The sequence below is a fragment of the Quercus suber genome, unplaced genomic scaffold (assembly GCF_002906115.3).
Source record: "Quercus suber isolate HL8 unplaced genomic scaffold, Cork oak 2.0 scaffold_3B, whole genome shotgun sequence".
Lineage (NCBI taxonomy): Eukaryota > Viridiplantae > Streptophyta > Magnoliopsida > Fagales > Fagaceae > Quercus > Quercus suber.
In genome coordinates, this window is record NW_027071805.1 from 2943682 (window position 1) to 2951039 (window position 7358).

Here is a 7358-nt window from a genome sequence, read left to right on the forward strand (position 1 = left end):
CTTCTCCTCTCCTAACTGTGTCGTCTTCCCCTTATCTGTAATACATAACTGCTTTAGCTGCTTTCTATCCTTTACTTTTACATGATAGCCTTGCACAGCTTCAGCAAAAATTCTAGAGTTTTGAACCTTCGAATTGTGCCTATGCAACTGAGGAATAAATTTTGGATGACTAGAACCACCCATTGCATATTGGGAAGGATAAATCACCTTTCTTATTTCAAGCCTGAAAATCCTCCAACCATTTTTCTCTCTGCCTTCAGGGATAATAACTGACCTCCTAGCCCCACCAACTTTGAGTTCAGTTAGTAGTAAGAACTAACCAAAAGAATTGGTGCTCCGTTAGAGAGCATAAGCAATATCACCGTCCCTGAGTGTAAAAAACTGTTTGGAACTTGCCCCAACAACAATGTGTTCAATATTATTCATCAACCATTGTGCTGCACTCTTACCCAAATAGTTCCAGATATCTCAATCTCAAATGCACCATAGCTATTTAAGTTTCCTATTGGTAGTATCTCATGCTTGCTTCTTTGCACTCCAACCTTGGCAGTATCTTATGCTTGCTTCTATGAAAAAATTTATTAAGAAAAAAATAGCCAACCCGAGTACATTGGAGATGTACTGTGGGGACAAATATCAAGAACCAAAATTACAATGACCAAGTAACAGAGGAAGAGAAAAACAAGAAAAATGCGGCGGGGCTACACTCCAAGCAAGGAGAGTGTGTAAGAAAAAAGACTTAATCTCTAGTAAGGATCGCTCACATCCCTGAAAACAGCGAGCATTTCTTTCCCTCTAAATACACCACATCAAACAGTGTGGCACAAGTCTCCAAAGATCTATATTGCGATGCTGCCCAAATTTACCTTGCCAAGATTCAAACACCTCTATAAAGAAAAGCCAAATGAAATTAGCCCACTTTACTAATGAAGAAAAGCCAAATGAAATTAGTGCATGCATGCATGATTTTATCAAGAAGTTCTAACTGCCATTAGCCACAATAGCATACTAAAATTTTGTTTGTTTCTAAAAGAAATTTGACCGAACATGATACGAACAATAATAAAAATAGAAAACACTGAAGAGTTTATGACTCACAGCAGACTTGAAGACAAATTTAGGTTTTAAAACATCCAGGACTAAAAAAAATTAAAAAAAAAGAAGAAGAAGTAAGTCACAAGGTTCTTACCATTAAGGCCATCAATTCAGATTGCAACCTGTTTCATAAGACAATAACAAAGGAAACATCATTAGAAACCCTACAAACCCCATAAAAAAAGTCAATTCAAACATTCTTAAGTTTTCAACATCTATATTCTCAGAGAATCAAAAGGCCAATACCCTTCTACTACCTTAACTGTTTGCTCAGGGCTGTTAACTTTAACTTGGTTAGCTGGTATCTTAAAACTTCTTTGGTTGAGGGGTTAAGAGTGGAAAGGTCTGAGAGCTTCACAAAAGATTCATGTGCACAACGAAAGGTTTCCCGTTGGGGATTCCAGTGCCCCCTGGAGAAGTGGATTAACACCTTCTCCCCAGAGAATTGCATATATAATTGTGTAATCGAACAAATGGAAAGTTCAAGCTTGTATTTTATATATTTGTCACAACTGAACACATTAGGATTGTGCAAAAGCATTTGGTTTTGTAGCATGTTCACCCTAAAAGTTTCCATCCACTTCACAAAGAGATGCAAATTTAAAGAAAATCAACAAAAGGAGGATTCACTAGAAATATCAGGTTCAATAAAACAGACTGCAACTTTTGAATCAGAACTACCAACATATTTTATCAGGCTATGGCCTACAAGTAATGTATGAAAGCAACAATTAATATTCATGTAAAATACCTAAATCATGACAGTTCCTGAATATGGCTCAGAACTGATATTATGTTCATAAATATTCCCTTTAGAAGAAATGAACATACACAAATGAGTAGTGTGACACATTTAAACAATAATCATCTGTGCAAAGCCTGTGGCACCAGTTGCCTGCACCAAGAGCACTATAGGGACCACCAACCAAACCATAACCAACACGAGGTGGATAACTTGGAAGCAATTGTTCCTTCTGTGAATTTGATCCTCCAGACTTTTGATCTGCCTGTGGTTTTGTAAGGGAACACTCCAACAAAAAGCATCCAGAAAATCGGAACAAACAAAGCAATGTAAATGACTAATTTGATTTTGTTTGAAAAAAGTAAAATGCATTAAGAAACAAATGCATGATCACCATCTAGTTCGTATTTTTCTGTATTCTTCAGCGCCCTCATGGCACTAGACCTCTCCCCCAAAATATACAAAACCTATTCAGTGCCCTCATGATTTTCCAATGATGTTTAAATAGCTTCTTTTGCTGGTCTTGACTCTTGGGTAACATTCTTTGGTAAATTCTTCCCATATACTGCCTTCACCTGTACAAGACAAGCTTAAGTTCTTCAAGACCAATGCCCCAACAATAGAATGCAATGAAATTCAACTACAACCAGATCCTGAAAACTAGATAAGAACAAAAAAAGACAAGGATCTGACATATTTGAACAACTACTAAAAGATAGTCAGGGGGGACCAGTCACAGATCATAGGTCATACAGCACAATAAGTGTATGTTTCCCCTAAAAAGTCACCTACCAAGTTCCTCATCAGGGCTATCAAAATCATCAAGGGGGAAGAGCTAGTTGATTTGTTATTCTAACCTAGGATGCATCCGCGCTTCCTTGATTCTAACTAATGGGTTCTGCCTCCTTGTCTGTTTTCCAATAGTGAATTTATAGAAGCGGCGATCTCGTTACATGAAATTCCTACAGATCTAAAGAACTATATAACTTAATATTATTTACCAACATCCTCTTTTAACATTTTTCGTTTTCCATGTGCCCACTAAGATAAATACTTATAGAAATGATGTAGAAAATTATTGGCAAAAAACAGAAATAGCAGACAACAAAGAAGAACAGGAGAAATCGCAAGCTTCACCATCTAGAATCTGCCAAAACCTTAGGTTTCCCCACAAGCTTAGAGAAACATCTTTAATGAAAAAAAAAAAAAATTATTCAAATTCTACTGCCTCGACCATTCCTAAAACCTCTTTCTTAAATGTTTCAAGGATTACATAGAGCCACAATTACATATCTTAAAATCATGCCTTTAAATCCATCCTCAAAAACCTCATTCAACAAAAAGAAAAGGAAGAAGAAGAAGAAAACTTTTTGAAGCTTTCGTTTGTCATCAATGTCAAGCATTGACAATGGCATTGATGTTCCCAATGGCAGAGGGAGGAGGGGAGGCATGCCCCCCTCCAAAAAACCCAAATTTTTGACAAACCCAAATCTAAAACAGACTGAGTATCAACGGTCTTAACAGGAGGGCTTGGGTGCTTCTGCGCCGCGGCCACAGCCACTGCCACATCAGTGTACCCAGTAATGGTCACCAAATGTATAAAAAGAGAGAAGAGAGAGAAGATCAATAGTGTCAAAAATGTACGGTGGATCGATGAAAAATGGGTTCTAGAGTATTCCTCAAATAATAGATTTGGACACATCTGTCGCACAGGAATATGTACAGATGTGAATACTCTAGAATCAACGACAAGCCATCACTCATCTTTCAGTACTATTCCTTTTCTGGGTTTCAAAACGCACAGAGAGAGAGGGCAAAAGAGCCGCTGGCTGTGTCCAAGCTGGGTATGGATGTTTAAATAAGTGTAATGTTGGGCTGGGCTTTTTTGAATTTAGAATAAAGGGGTCATTTGGAGGCCAAAATGGCCCATTACCATCAATTTTAAAAATATTTTGCCAAAAAATACTGTTTCGGAAATAATTGGTGTTGTACCACTTTTTTAAGTATTCGAGTTTGGTGAACTCGAGTACTACATTTTATAGCTCCACCGTGGCATGGCTGACATGGCAATTGGATTTAAAAATTCCAAACAGTACTCGAGCTCAAGAAGCTCGAGTACTGTTCAATGGGATACCGGAGTTCACTAAACTCGGGTATCAATTTGTATTGGCACCAATTGCTTCTAGCAATTGGATTTAAAAAATTCCAAACAGTACTCGAGCTCAGGAAGCTCGAGTACTATTTAAAATATTACCCAGGTTCACTTAAACTCATTTTTATTTCTCACTCACTTCTCACTCTCAGAATACCAGAACACCCTCACCCTCTCCCTCTCCTTCACACATTCACACAAAGCCCAAACCCTCACACCGACGGCGGCAGAAAACCCGTGGTAGCAGAAGACTCTCGTCGGCGACAGAAGCCTCTCGTCGGCGATTGAACTCAGCTAGCTTACTGTGAACACTCTCACTCTCCGTCACACCCAAACATAAAAACCCCAAACCCTCACTCCATCGGCGGCGGAAGACTCTCGTCGGCGACCTCTCACTCAGCTCTCTCATTGTCTCGCACTAAGGTCAGTTTTTTAGTTTTAGGGTTATGTATTTCATTTGAAATTTTAATGGATTGAAAATTAGAAATATTGAGGAAAAAAACACAGATTAGGACCCCAATAAATTTGAGCTAATGCATAGAATAGAATGAGCTAATGCATATGACCAACTCTAAGTACTTTGTTGAGACCCCAATAAATTTGAGACTAGGACTTAGTTATTGGTATTGTAGTATTTCACCCTCCATTTTGTGCTTATGGTGAAGAAATGCTATTTAGTATAAATTTTATTAATGATGAATTATTATTACTCATGTAAAAAAAATCCATGACTTTCGAAATGGGGTCTCATATGTAGGGTTTGAGAGAAGTTTAAAAAAGAAAAAGAAAAAAAAAAGTGGTACATACCTCATAGTTATGATTGTTATAGCTAGTTATTTTCAAATGAGTCTTCACTAGATAAGTGTTTCTATGGGTATTTATATTTATTTGTCAACAACTATAATATTAAATAAATAAATAAAATAATAATTATGATATTTCGAAATGGGGTCTCATATGTAGGGTTTGAGAGAAGTTTAAAAAAGAAAAAGAAAAAAAAAAGTGGTACATACCTCATAGTTATGATTGTTATAGCTAGTTATTTTCAAATGAGTCTTCACTAGATAAGTGTTTCTATGGGTATTTATATTTATTTGTCAACAACTATAATATTAAATAAATAAATAAAATAATAATTATGATAATAAAAACCTTAAGTGGACCACATTAAACATATCTCTCTAGTCCTACTTAGAACCATTAAAAAAACAAATATTGAAGATTATAAATTGTAATGGATATGACTCAAAATTGTGGTTGTCATGTTTTTATTATACCTCAAGGTTGGTGACAATGACTAGGTTGAAACAACAGAGTCTTCCTTTTTGAAGCTAGATACATAACAACCGCTAGTGAGTATTGACACATAAAAAGGTACTAGAAATCTTGAAATTGTGGTGGATGTGGACCTTTTTGAAAGATATCATGAGCATAAGGTTCTTTGGTACACATTAATACTTGAAATGATAAAGAAGATAATTTGAGTTCAGTGGATGTGTATTTAGCTTGTATTCTAAGAATAAGCAGTTGTTGACAAAGCCAATTTCTTTCTTAGCCTTTAAAAAAAAAATTGAGAGTAATTTTGTTGGGCAACCCATGTGGTTGGTAATTGCTACTTTATATAGATCCTGATAAGTTTTACAGTAGAGGACCATAAAAAAAATGGTAATACAAAAAGTTTTCATACCTAGATTGGGGGTTAATAGATAGGTCAGTGAGGGGAAAAAAAAAAAGAAGAATAAAGAATAAAGGATAAAGGTAACCTATTTATGCTATAATTTTTTTATATGGCTCATATTAAAACTTGTCACTCATTTAATAACAACACTGATTTTTGTGTTACTTTGTGTTCCTCTATGGTTTTGGCCAAATTTAATATGCAAGCTTGATTTTAAGCTGTACACTGTGCACACACCTACCAAATTCAATTTAATTAACTTTTGTGGGCCACTTAAGAGTTCAAATTCATGCCTGAGGCACACATGTAAAGTTTTGTCCCACTGCCATAGTACATTTGCTAGCAATTTAAATAATGATCAATCTTGGGACATGATACTCAATGAACAGGGTTTTCTTTCTTTCTTTCTTTGTTTTGATTGAATTATTGTATAGACAAAGTTGAATGAAAATTTTCATTATCTAGGTCATAACTAAGGCTGATACTGAATTGATAAATGTGAGAGCTGTGGTAAGTATTGGTGGGTGAGGGAAGATAGGTAGTTGTAATTGCAGTTTAGAGATTTTAGGTGTGAGGGATCAATCCACATTCTTAACCATAAGTTTTTGAAGTATTTATATTTAATCAATAATCATGATTGATTGATTGTAGTCATATTTTTAATATCACCTAATGACTATTCTATAATTGTACTCTTTAAGATAAGTGGTTCATAGGGCTGTTAAGTTGCAAAAGAATCTGAGAGACTGATTTTATAATATTGATCCTCAGTCACAACTTTGGTCAGTTAGAATATTATTTTCAAACAAAGACTAGAAAGTTTTGCTTACTACCGACAACATAAAATATGCAACTTCAAAATTAGTGGAGCTAGTCTTTGTATTTTCAAACAAAATATGCTTTGTATTTGACCTAATGGGCCATTAATCACCTTTAATTTATGCCAGATATGGACCCACATAGAGCGGGACCCTCTATACAGGATGTCTTGACGAGGCAGGATGTGCATCGTTCAAGTTTGCTTTGGGATGCTCCTTTGGCAGGCGAGGTATGCACTTGTCCAAAATCGTTGTCAATATATGTAGTAGAAAGATTTTTGGCATTTAAGTTTGAAGCGTAATTATTCTGTGCTTAGTGAATGCTATTATTAATACTAAGTTGCTCTGTTTGCAGGAAGTGCCAGGTGTACTGACTTGCCGTCACCGAGACAAAGGTTTGCTTGAAGGTCTGTTTGAAGGTGGGTTAGACCCACGTATCGCCGCTCATATCACGGATTCAGGATTAGATGGACTACTTTAGGTCCCAAATATAGACATTGACCATAGCTTGATCATGGCTTTGGTGGAGAGATGGCGACCGGAGACACACTCATTCCACTTGCCCCTCGGTGAGATGACCATCACGCTGCAAGACATAGAGGTTATAATGGGGGTTCCTGTAGATGGGTTGCCGGTGGTGGGATATACCCATATGGATGATTGGGGTGACCTATGTGCCAACTTGCTACAGCATAGGCCGCCGAGAGGTCTTCGTGGAGTTACAGTCTTTAAGAACACTGGAGTGATGGAAGGGCCAAGGATAAAAGCCAAATGGCTTGAGGATCGGTTTAGGGACCCTCTCTCGACTGATGCCAGTGAGGAGCTTGTGCAGCAGTATGCTCGGTTTTACGTACTAGAGATGTTGGCTGGTAT

At 36.7% G+C, this 7358-nt stretch overlaps 1 long non-coding RNA gene and 1 other non-coding gene across 3 annotated transcripts in view; one reads left to right on the forward strand and one right to left on the reverse strand.

The window, feature by feature from the left end:
- Positions 1–3662, reverse strand: part of LOC136066191 (uncharacterized) — a 9354-nt gene extending 5692 nt beyond the window's left edge. The window contains exons 1-3 of one of the 2 annotated variants that reach the window (XR_010627648.1): positions 1927–3662; positions 1190–1217; positions 1–887 (exon numbers count right to left, since the gene is read on the reverse strand). The exon at positions 1–887 is cut by the window's left edge and continues 5692 nt beyond it. This is a non-coding gene — a long non-coding RNA (uncharacterized LOC136066191). Of the gene's footprint in view, positions 1218–1926 lie in introns of both variants that reach the window. The other variant, XR_010627647.1, reaches the window with a different exon arrangement.
- A 604-nt stretch (positions 3663–4266) lies between these two features.
- On the forward strand, positions 4267–7148 carry LOC111994533 (uncharacterized). The gene is made up of 3 exons (XR_010627644.1): positions 4267–4412; positions 6615–6715; positions 6841–7148. It is a non-coding gene; the product is annotated as an uncharacterized LOC111994533 (transcript).
- The last annotated feature ends 210 nt before the right edge of the window (positions 7149–7358 follow it).